Source organism: Solanum pennellii, chromosome 2, assembly GCF_001406875.1.
Source record: "Solanum pennellii chromosome 2, SPENNV200".
Classification (NCBI taxonomy): Eukaryota; Viridiplantae; Streptophyta; class Magnoliopsida; order Solanales; family Solanaceae; genus Solanum; species Solanum pennellii.
In genome coordinates this window covers 30706560-30717847 of record NC_028638.1, presented here as the reverse complement: position 1 = coordinate 30717847, position 11288 = coordinate 30706560, and the positions used below count along the sequence as shown (strand labels likewise).

General features: G+C 42.8%; 2 pseudogenes; one reads left to right on the top strand and one right to left on the bottom strand.

Annotated features, from left to right (window-relative positions):
- Positions 1 to 955: 955 nt before the first annotated feature.
- On the bottom strand, positions 956 to 1531 carry LOC107010779 (annotated as a pseudogene).
- Positions 1532 to 1562: 31 nt separating this feature from the next.
- Positions 1563 to 2905, top strand: LOC107009876 (annotated as a pseudogene).
- Positions 2906 to 11288: the final 8383 nt, after the last annotated feature.

The window sequence follows — 11288 nt, the reverse complement described above, 5'->3', positions numbered from 1 at the left end:
CAAACACTTCAAAAATGTTTAAAAGTTATTTTTGCTTAAAAGCACCTAAAATAAGTTAATCCAAATGGCCGGACAATTAGAAAGAAGACAAGGGTGTATAGACCTTTTATAACAAGTAAGGGTTAAAAAAGAAGGAGATTACAATGTAGGCGATCATACCTTAACCAATAATGTGAAAAGTTCAGGTAGCCAATAAAATAATCTACTAAAATTCCTCTCTTCCCTTTTTCTGAAGTGTGACAAATTGAAGTAGCTCTTTCTTTGTGATACAACTATCCATTGCAGAATTGAGTTGAGCAAATTGTTATTATCACATCAATTTGAGCAACAGCCATACTAAACTATCTAATAAATAGAGAGGCTTACCTTCAAGTTTTGCTTCAAATTTCTAAGATTCATCTACATATTTTCTAACAAACAAATATCGAGTACTTGTGTGATTAATTTGTTGATGAGTTTAAATTCAACAAGTTATTGGCGTTTGAGGTACAACTACATCAATAAATCAAATAAACTTGTTTCATCCTATGACGAAGTAATCAAAAACCTAGGAAATTAAATTTCTTAAGAACACACAACGAATTCAGTGGTATCAAATATTTATATAAAGTTTCTTCTTTTTGTTTTCAGTTTGTTCCGAAATCTGGTTTTCCTGTTTTGAATACAAAAACAAAGTTTTTCATATGAAAATATTTGTGTTAGATTTACTTATCCTCACTTTATCTTTTCCCATAATTATGATAATGATGTTGAGTACTAATAATTTTTCTAGGAAAAACTCAAATGTGAGTAAATATGATTAACATGTAGACAAAGTCAATAAATTCTGGATGAATTCCAACAGGGAATTAACAAACATTACTTCATTTCTTTATTATACACATCCACATTATTGGAAAGTCAACAGGCCACAATCAAAGAACACATAATGAACAATCAAACAAACAAGTAAACTTCAATAATGCAAAACCACAACATGGTATTCAACTATTGCATTTTGTGTGGTGTTATCAATTTGGTAGGTTTTCGCGGTGGCGATGCCTTTTGCTAGCCTGAAAACACCGGAACCACCATTAATTGGCATCTCTGGATACTCCTGAAATATCTGATTGTGCCCAAGGATACTAAGTGTGCTACCATTGTACTTACCATTTGTGAACACAATGTTGAGTGTCATAAGAAGGCCTATATCTTCGAACGATACTGAGCCATAAATTCCTTGGGCTCGGCCTATTATTTTGGAGTTGGGCTCGGGATTAACCGTCAACGGATTGTCCATCATCCTTACCAAGCCAAAAATGTTGGTGATTGAAATGTATTATTGGCTTGTGCTATTTGGATTGCTGATGGATTCTCTGCAGTCACAATATCATGAAAGTAAAAGTGAAGTTTGGTCATTTTTGCTTTTGAATGGGGAAGCTTCTTGAACCATGTGTCCACTCCTTTAGGACTTTGATCAAGCCCATGACTTGAAGGCAATATTATTGTTATTGCCAAAAAAAAAGAAAGCCATCAACAAAAATTTCTCCATTTTTCTTGTTACTTATACATTCAAATGCACCATGACTAGCATCAAATATATAGAGGCAAAAACGTATGTGAGAGAGGGACGAGAAGATTAAAAATAGGGAAATTTTCGCATATAGCCACTATAATAAATTTATTTATGTTTTATGGTTATAGTATGCATATTTATGGGTTGTAGTCAGAGGCGGAGCTAGGTGGTGTGTGTCTTAGACATGCTTTCTATGTTTATCTATTGAGACAGTTCAATTAAGATTGTATTTCAGTATATTTTATGTTGAGTAAGTTTTCCGCTGAGAGTCTAGCCTGGCCAAGGGTTCACTTGGGGCCAGTAATGGTTCTCGACGGTTAGTCGTGTCCAAGGTGTAGGCTTGGGGTGCCATATTATTTCTGTAAGACACACGCCCCCAAGCACCCAATTGTACGCCCATAGCATGCTCAACACCCAATAAGAAGAAGATTGACTCAAATAACAAGTTATAGTATCATATTTACTATTTGATAATAGTGTGATGGTGATTATAAGTTATGTAACATTTCTTTTAAAAATACAAAGCAAAATTTTACTATTTCTATGAGTTTCCGTAATTATGTTTTTAATTATCTCAAACTATTGATGTATAATTTAGTGTTGTTATATTATTATACTATATTGTAAATTAAAATTTTAAAGATTCACAAGGCTTACACCCCATGTCTTGAGGCTTACATCTCGCGCTATGCTAAGTAAAACGTCTCACCTCATGTCACCGCCTTTTAAAACACTGATCTAGAGTATATAGTTTCGATTATTTTTAATCAGTGACTATTGTTTTGTGAATTTTTCTGTCCGATTTCCTAATTGTATAAATTCAGAGTTTGTATAATTCGGTCCCTAATTGATCAAAGTCCTAAAGGAACGGAGAAATGGTTCAACAAGTTTCCCCATGCAAAACTAAAAAAGTCCAAACTTCACTTTTACTTTCATGATATTGTAACTGCAAAGAATCCTTCAGCAATCCAAATGGCACAACCCAACACTACTACATTTCATGAATCACCAACATTATTTGGCTTATTGAGGATGATGGACAATTCGTTGACGGTTAAGCCGAATCACTACTCCAAAATAATAGGCCGAGCCCAAGGGATTATGGCTCAACATCGTTCGAAGATATACACCATCTTATGACTCTCAACCTTGTGTTCGCAAATGTTAAGTACAATGGTACATATCCTTGGGCACAATCAAATATTTCACGAGTATCCAGAAATGCCAATTATTGGTAGTTACGGTGTTTTTAGGCTAGCAAAAGGCATCATCACCGTGAAAGCCCACCAAGTTTATAACACCACACAAATTGTAATAGTTGAACACCATGTTGTGGTTTTGCATTATTGAAGTTTACTCCTCGTTACCCAAAAGTGACAATACCTGCTCAAGTCACCTCACTCTTTTATTTGATATCTCTTTCGCTGTTGGATATTTATTTTAAAGCTCAATTAGTCTATATTTATGTTGGGAAGTTCTATTTTTGAGAGTACATAGAAACATCTCATTTCACTCTTTTCTCTTTACCCAAAAGTGACAATACACTACCTGCTCAAGTCACCTCACGCTTTTATTTGATATCTCTTTCGGTGTTTGATATTTATTTTAACGTTCATTTAGTTATGTTGAGAAGTTATATTTTTTGGAGTACATAAAAACATTTCATTTCCCTTAGAAGATCCCCTCCAATCCCAATATTTCATTTCAATCTTTTCTCTTACTTAACTATTGGTCTAACTTTACCCAAAAGTAACAATACACTATCTGCTCAAGTCACCTCACTCTTTTATTTCATATCTCTATTAGCGTTCAATATTTATTTTAAAGTTCAATTTGATCTTATGTTGAGAAGTTCTATTTTTTGAGAGTAAAAATGTTTCCTATTACGAATGAGTATTCAATTTTCAGAGTTCGAATGCGAGTTATTTAACTAATGGTTAAACAATATGTATCACTTTACAGTGAGTTTAATTATTTACATTGCTAATATAAATAACTGGCAGTTATTACACCCCTTTATCAACTACTGAAAGGGTTTTTCCAATTAAAATGACAGTATTGATTAGAGATTATTTTATTTATTTCAGAATCACCACTTGAAATTGAGTTTTTGTGTTTCAAGTCACCTTTTTTTTTCGAGTCCGAAACCTAAAGGGTACAAAATATTAACAAAAATTCCAAAACGGTATATAAAAATTTAAATTAACCAAAACGGAAAAATCGCTGCATCAACAGCGACTTACCTCACCTGAAAAAGCAAAATTGCTGCCTCTGCAGCGATTTCGCAAAAGTTGTTTTTTTTTTATAAAAAAATGAAATCGCTGCCTTACAAAAAAAAATTTAAAAAATCGCTGCCAAGGCAGCGATTTTAAATTTTTTTTAATATTTTTTTAAAAATAAGGTACATCGCTGCTGAGGCAGCGATTTATTAAAAAAATTTTTTTTAATAAATATGTAAATCGCTGCTATTAAATAAAAAAAAATTAAATGTTTAAAAAAAAATTTTTTAATGAAATCGCTGCCAAGGCAGCGATTTAACATTTTGTAAAAAAAAAATTTTTTTTTATAAATCGCTGCCTTGGAAGCGATTTTGTAAAAAAAAAAAAATTTTATAAATCGTTGCCTTGGCAGCGATTTTGTAAAAAAAAATTTTTTTTTATAAATCGCTGCCTTGGAAGCGATTTTATTTAAAAAAAATGTTAAAGCAGTGATTTTATATTAAAAAAAATTTATAATATTTTTTAATATTTAAATATATAACTTATAAGAAAATATACATTATTTTAAAAAAAAATAAAAATAAGTAAAGTAATAAATATATNCAAAAGCCTTGTCAAATTACCTCCCCAACTGATGGAGGTTGCTTGCCAGCAGGAAGGAACAGGTCATGCTCACCAGGCCAGCCAAGGACTTAATGACAAAATTCTGTGCAGCCAGTCTGCCATGTGGCAGTAAAGCTGGGAAGACAAAACTGCCTCTTTTCCAGCCTCAGAAAATCTGCCACTTGCAGCTTTTATTTTGAATGCTTGCCCAAAACGTTTTGGCTCACGTTTGGATTCCTTTGTACATTGTTTAAGTAGTCTTTCATATAGGATACTTAGCAGCACTTAGCATATACTTTCTCTCTTACTTTGTAAAAAGCCCTCTTGTAAACTCTCTTGGAAATATTGGAAAAATTGGCTTTGCTGCCTCCCAACTTCTTGCCTTCTTTCTTGCTTTCATTTCCTGTTTGTGGCTTTGCTTGTGGACTATTGCTTTTAGATCCTTGGGCGTTTGGTTGGACTGAGTTTAGAAGGGCCGTGCAAGCCTTCTCGACTGTCCCACGAGGTGCGAAAATTGACCCCGTGACAAGGTGGTATCAGAGCAGCAGTTAAGCATGGCGTCCAGGTCGCAGCGGAATGAAGAGATCGTTCAAGACAAGGAACCAGAAGTTCGGAAAGAACCATCCAAGAACCGTGACAAGAGCAAGGTAAGAGAGCCCTCTTGTAACCCTTCTCTTGCTGGTCGAACTGCTGTTGAAGAGGAAGGAGGTGCGGACAACAGCCCACTCGACGAGAGAATCGTTGGAGTTGAGGTGGGGTTGTCGGCCTTGAACAGGAGGATTGTGGTGGTTGAAAACAATTTCAGTTCCCTCGACTCCGTAGCCATTGAAGGGCTGGACGAGGTGAAGAACAACTTGGGTAAACTTGAAGATGTTCAAAGAGAGGGTCTGTCCGCCCTTGAACTCAAGTTCAACGAAGCCATCTCTTCCCTTCAAAGAGAGGTGGAGGCTTTGAGACGGCAGGTCCATGAGGCTGCCGAGGTTGGAGTTGCTCCTCCCGTTACAGTCCGAGAAACCCGTATTGAGGCTCCTAAACCCAAGGAATTTCGTGGGGAAAGGAGTGCTCAAGACGTGGAGAACTTCATATGGCAAATGGAGTCCTATTTTGAACACGTTGACATGCACAACGAAGCTTCCAAGATCAGAACGGCAGCTATGTACTTGACGGACAAAGCCATGCTGTGGCGGCGACGGAAAAAGGCAGATATGGAGAGGGGGGCTTGCCAGATTGATGATTGGGAGCAGTTCAAAGCGAGCTCAAGCGGCAGTTCTACCCCCAGAACGTCGTTCACGAAGCCCGTCGGAGGTTGAGGGAGTTAAAGCAGACCTCCTCCATTCCGGATTATGTTAAGGAATTCACGAAGTTAACACTTCAGATTTCTAGTTTGACGAGTGAGGACTTGTTGTTCTACTTTCTTGATGGCCTTCAAAATTGGGCCAAGCAGGAGCTGCAAAGACGTCAAGTGCATGACGTAGATGAGGCGATTGTAGTGGCGGAATCGCTCAACGATTTCCGTAGTGATGCTGCAAAGGGGAGGGATAACAGGAGCAAAACTATTCCTCCCAAAGTCGACAACAACAACAGGGGCAGGAGCAGGCCGAATCCCAGGGGCAGCGACACGAGAAGCAACGTTCGTGACCAACCTTCAAATTTCCGGAAAAATTATGAGGATCGCAAGAGGGGTGCTCCTCAGCGGGAAGGTTGTTACATCTGTGGGGAGACGACCCACGCTGCTCGGTATTGTCCATCATTGAGGAAGCTCAGCGCTATGGTGGATGCCGAGAAGCAGCAAGAAAAGGCTGCAGCGCAAGCCGGAAGTTCTGCCGGTGAGAAACATGGGCAGAGTAGCGGATTAGACAAAGGCAAGAACGTGGCCGTGGGCATGTTCAATCATATGGCGCTGATCAACCACATTTCCATTACTGCTTTGGCTGCCAAACCAGCTAGCGTCAGGCCTCGAGAATCACTGTTCGTCGATGCTAAGCTGAACGGCAAAGACGTACAGATCATGGTAGACACAGGGGCAACTCACAATTTTGTGACTGAGCAGAAGGCCAAGGAGCTGGGCCTAAGTTATGTTGCCAGCAATACCAAGTTGAAGACCGTCAATGCCACTCCTACTACTGTCAATGGCTTTGCGCCGAAAGTTCCAATTGATTTGGGGGACTGGACGGGGTAGACTGATTTCACAATTGCCCCTATGGATGTATTTGATGTCATCTTAGGACTTGACTTTTGGTATGAAGTCAATGCCTTCATTTCGCCACGCCACAACCAGCTTCATATTAGTGATACCGGTGGTTCTTGCGTGGTACCCCTTATTCGGGTACCACAAACTGGAATGCAATTGTCGGCAATGCAGATCATCAAGGGCTTCAAGAGAGGCGAGCCAACATTTCTTGCCACCCTGATTGAAGACGCTGAAAGATGCACTGAGGCAGTTCCATTGCCGCCTTGCATCGAACAAGTCCTTAGCAGCAACAAGGACGTTATGCCAACAGAACTTCCCCAACGGCTGCCACCCCGAAGGAAAGTTGATCACCAAATTGAGCTGGTTCCAGGGGCAAAGCCGCCTGCCATGACGCCTTATCGCATGGCGCCCCCGGAACTAGAGGAGTTAAGGAAGCAGCTCAAGGAGTTGCTGGATGCTGGACACATCAGGCCGTCCAAGGCGCCGTTTGGTGCTCCTGTGTTATTCCAAAAGAAGAAGGACGGGACGCTGCGGTTGTGCATTGACTACCAGGCCCTCAACAAGGTCACGGTGAAGAACAAGTACCCCGTCCCTTTGATTGCAGATTTGTTCGACAGGTTGGGACAAGCGAAGGTGTTCACCAAGATGGACTTGAGAAAGGGGTATCACCAAGTCCGGATTGCTGAGGGTGACGAACCAAAGACTGCTTGTGTAACGCGATATGGTGTCTTCGATTGGCTGGTAATGCCATTTGGGTTGACGAACGCACCGGCGACTTTCTGCACACTGATGAACAGACTGTTCCACTCCTACTTGGATCAGTTTGTTGTGATTTACTTGGATGATATTGTTGTCTACAGCAACAACATGGAGGACCATGTAGAGCACTTGTGCAAAGTGTTCAAGATCTTGCGCGACAACGAGCTGTATGTGAAGCTTGAGAAGTGCAGCTTCGCTCAACCAACTGTCCATTTCTTTGGGCACACCATTAGCCACGGTGAGATCAGAATGGATAGCGACAAGATAGATGCTATCAAGAATTGGGAGGCTCCAACGAAGGTACCAGAATTGAGATCCTTCCTTGGCCTTTCCAATTACTACCGTCGGTTCATCTTCAATTATTCAGCAGTTGCAGCTCCTCTCACGGACTTACTGAAGAAGGACCGTGATTGGAATTGGTCGGAGGGTTGCCAAACTGCCTTTGAAAGGCTGAAGACTGCAGTGATGGAAGAGCCTGTGTTGGCCTTACCAGACTTCTCCAAGGCATTCGAAGTCCACACGGATACATCAGATTTCGCTATCGGTGGTGTCCTAATGCAAGAGGGCCACCCGATAGCCTATGAGAGCGGGAAATTGAATGAAGCGGAGCGGCGGTATTCAGCGCATGAGAAGGAGATGACAGCCGTGGTGCACTGCCTGAGAACGTGGCGCCATTACTTGCTGGGAGCTCACTTTGTCGTCAAGACGGACAACGTCGCGACGACATATTTCCAATCCCAAAAGAAGCTGTCCGCCAAGCAAGCTCAATGGCAAGACTTCTTAGCTGAATTCGACTTTACTCTGGAGTACAAGCCGGGGAAAGCGAACGTGGTTACCGATGCCCTTAGCCGCAAGACATCTTTGGCTGCCATTGTGAGCTCAAGCAACAGCTCACTTGTTGATGACATAAAGGAGGGATTGCAGCATGATCCCATTGCTAAACAACCCTTCGCCTTGGCCCAGCAAGGCAAGACGAAGAAGTTTTGGGAGGAAGGCGGCCTGCTTTACACAACGGGCAGGCGTGTGTACGTCCTGAAGTGGGCTAGCCTTCGGCGTACACTGATTAAAGAAGGCCACGATTCTGCTTGGGCTGGTTACCCGGGGTAGAAGAGGACCTTGGCCTTACTTGAAGCTTCATACTACTGGCCTCGGATGCGGGACGACGTCGAGGCCTATGTGCGAACGTGCCTTATTTGTCAACAGGACAAGGTAGAAACAAAGGTACCGGGCGGATTGCTGGAGCCGCTGCCCATTGCTGAAAAGCCTTGGGACAGCGTCACCATGGACTTTATCACCTGCTTGCCAAACTCAGAATGGTTTGGGACAATTATGGTCGTGGTGGACCGCTTCTCTAAATATGCGACGTTCACTGCCACCACGGCTAACTGCAAAGCCAAGGAAGCTGCCAGGATCTTTCTGCGTGATGTTGTCAAATATTGGGGCATTCCGAAGCATATTATTAGTGATCGGGATCCCCGATTCACTGGCTCATTCTGGAGGGAATTGTTCAGCTTATTGGGGTCAGAGTTACACTTCTCGACCAGCTTCCACCCTCACACAGACGGGCAGACGGAGAGGATCAATGCACTGTTGGAGTGCTACTTGAGGCACTATGTTAGTGCCAATCAGAAGGATTGGGCAAGGCTGCTGGATACTGCCCAATTCTCATACAACTTGCAGCGCAGTGAGGCGACGGGAAGGAGTCCGTTTGAGTTAGCAGACCACCTTGTCACGGGGTCAATTTTCGCACCTCGTGGGACAGTCGAGAAGGCTTGCACGGCCCTTCTAAACTCAGTCCAACCAAACGCCCAAGGATCTAAAAGCAATAGTCCACAAGCAAAGCCACAAACAGGAAATGAAAGCAAGAAAGAAGGCAAGAAGTTGGGAGGCAGCAAAGCCAATTTTTCCAATATTTCCAAGAGAGTTTACAAGAGGGCTTTTTACAAAGTAAGAGAGAAAGTATATGCTAAGTGCTGCTAAGTATCCTATATGAAAGACTACTTAAACAATGTACAAAGGACTCCAAAAGTGAGCCAAAACGTTTTGGGCAAGCATTCAAAATAAAAGCTGCAAGTGGCAGATTTTCTGAGGCTGGAAAAGAGGCAGTTTTGTCTTCCCAGCTTTACTGCCACATGGCAGGCTGGCTGCACAGAATTTTGTCTTTAAGTCCTTGGCTGGCCTGGTGAGCATGGCCTGTTCCTTCCTGCTGGCAAGCAACCTCCATCAGTTGGGGAGGTAATTTGACAAGGCTTTTGGCCCTCCAAGCTTTGAGGATGTGCTGCTGCGTTGTTGGAGACGCTGGAATTTAATGTACCGCCTTGCGGGGCGGTACACGCTCCCCCGCCTGAATTGGCGACGACCCCGACGCCACATAACTGCATGTACCGATGGACCTTGTCGCGAAACTGCCACAAGTCCTCGTACTTCTCCCAAGTTGCCTCCTCCGGTGCCGTTCCCTTCCAGTGAACAAGGAACTGTGAACTAGAATTGTTCCAGCCGTTCCCACGAACAAGCTGGTGATCGATGATAGCCTCAATCTGTTTGTCCACAGTAGGCGGCGTGATGAAGATTCTGGCCCTCTCGGACTGCCCCCGATCCTTGTCTTCCTTGTCTTCGAAATAAGGCTTTAATTGGCTTGCGTGGAAGACAGGATGAATCTTCAAGTGATGAGGCATGTCTACCCGATAAGAGATTTTGCCAGCCTTGGCGATGATCTCGAATGGCCCCTCGTATTTGCGAATAAAATTCTGATTCACGCCTCGCAGCGACTTGAATTGCCTGGGATTGAATTTCACCATGACTCGATCCCCAATCTGATAATTCACCGGACGTCGCTTATGATCAGCAAATTTCTTCATCTTCCGGGCAGCTTTGTCAAGGTATGACCGTGCAAGGTCGACTTGTTCTTCCCAGGCTTTGGCCATCTGATAGGCACCTGGACTTTTGAAACCGGCGTCGACGGGCAAGGATTGGGGCGTGTTAGGCTGCTGCCCCGTTGCTAACTCAAACAGACTCCTTCCCGTCGCCTCACTGCGCTGCAAGTTGTACGAGAATTGGGCAGTATCCAGCAGCCTTGCCCAATCTCTCTAATTGGCACTAACATAGTGCCTCAAGTAGCACTCCAACAGTGCATTGATCCTCTCCGTCTGCCCGTCTGTCTGAGGGTGGAAGCTGGTCGAGAAGTGTAACTCTGACCCCAATAAGCTGAACAATTCCCTCCATAATGAGCCAGTGAATCGGGGATCCCGATCACTAATAATATGCTTCGGAATGCCCCAGTATTTGACAACATCACGCAGAAAGATCCTGGCAGCTTCCTTGGCTTTGCAGTTAGCCGTGGTGGCAGTGAACTTCGCATATTTAGAGAAGCGGTCCACCACCAGCGTCTCCAACAACGCAGCAGCACATTCTCAAAGCTTGGAGGGCCAAAAGCCTTGTCAAATTACCTCCCCAACTGATGGAGGTTGCTTGCCAGCAGGAAGGAACAGGCCATGCTCACCAGGCCAGCCAAGGACTTAAAGACAAAATACTGTGCAGCCAGTCTGCCATGTGGCAGTAAAGCTGGGAAGACAAAACTGCCTCTTTTCTAGCCTCAGAAAATCTGCCACTTGCAGCTTTTATTTTGAATGCTTGCCCAAAACGTTTTGGCTCACTTTTGGAGTCCTTTGTACATTGTTTAAGTAGTCTTTCATATAGGATACTTAGCAGCACTTAGTATATACTTTCTCTCTTACTTTGTAAAAATCCCTCTTGTAAACTCTCTTGGAAATATTGGAAAAATTGGCTTTGCTGCCTCCCAACTTCTTGCCTTCTTTCTTGCTTTCATTTCCTGTTTGTGGCTTTGCTTGTGGACTTTTGCTTTTAGATCCTTGGGCGTTTGGTTGGACTGAGTTTAGAAGGGCCGTGCAAGCCTTCTCGACTGTCCCACGAGGTGCGAAAATTGACCCCGTGACAAGGTGGT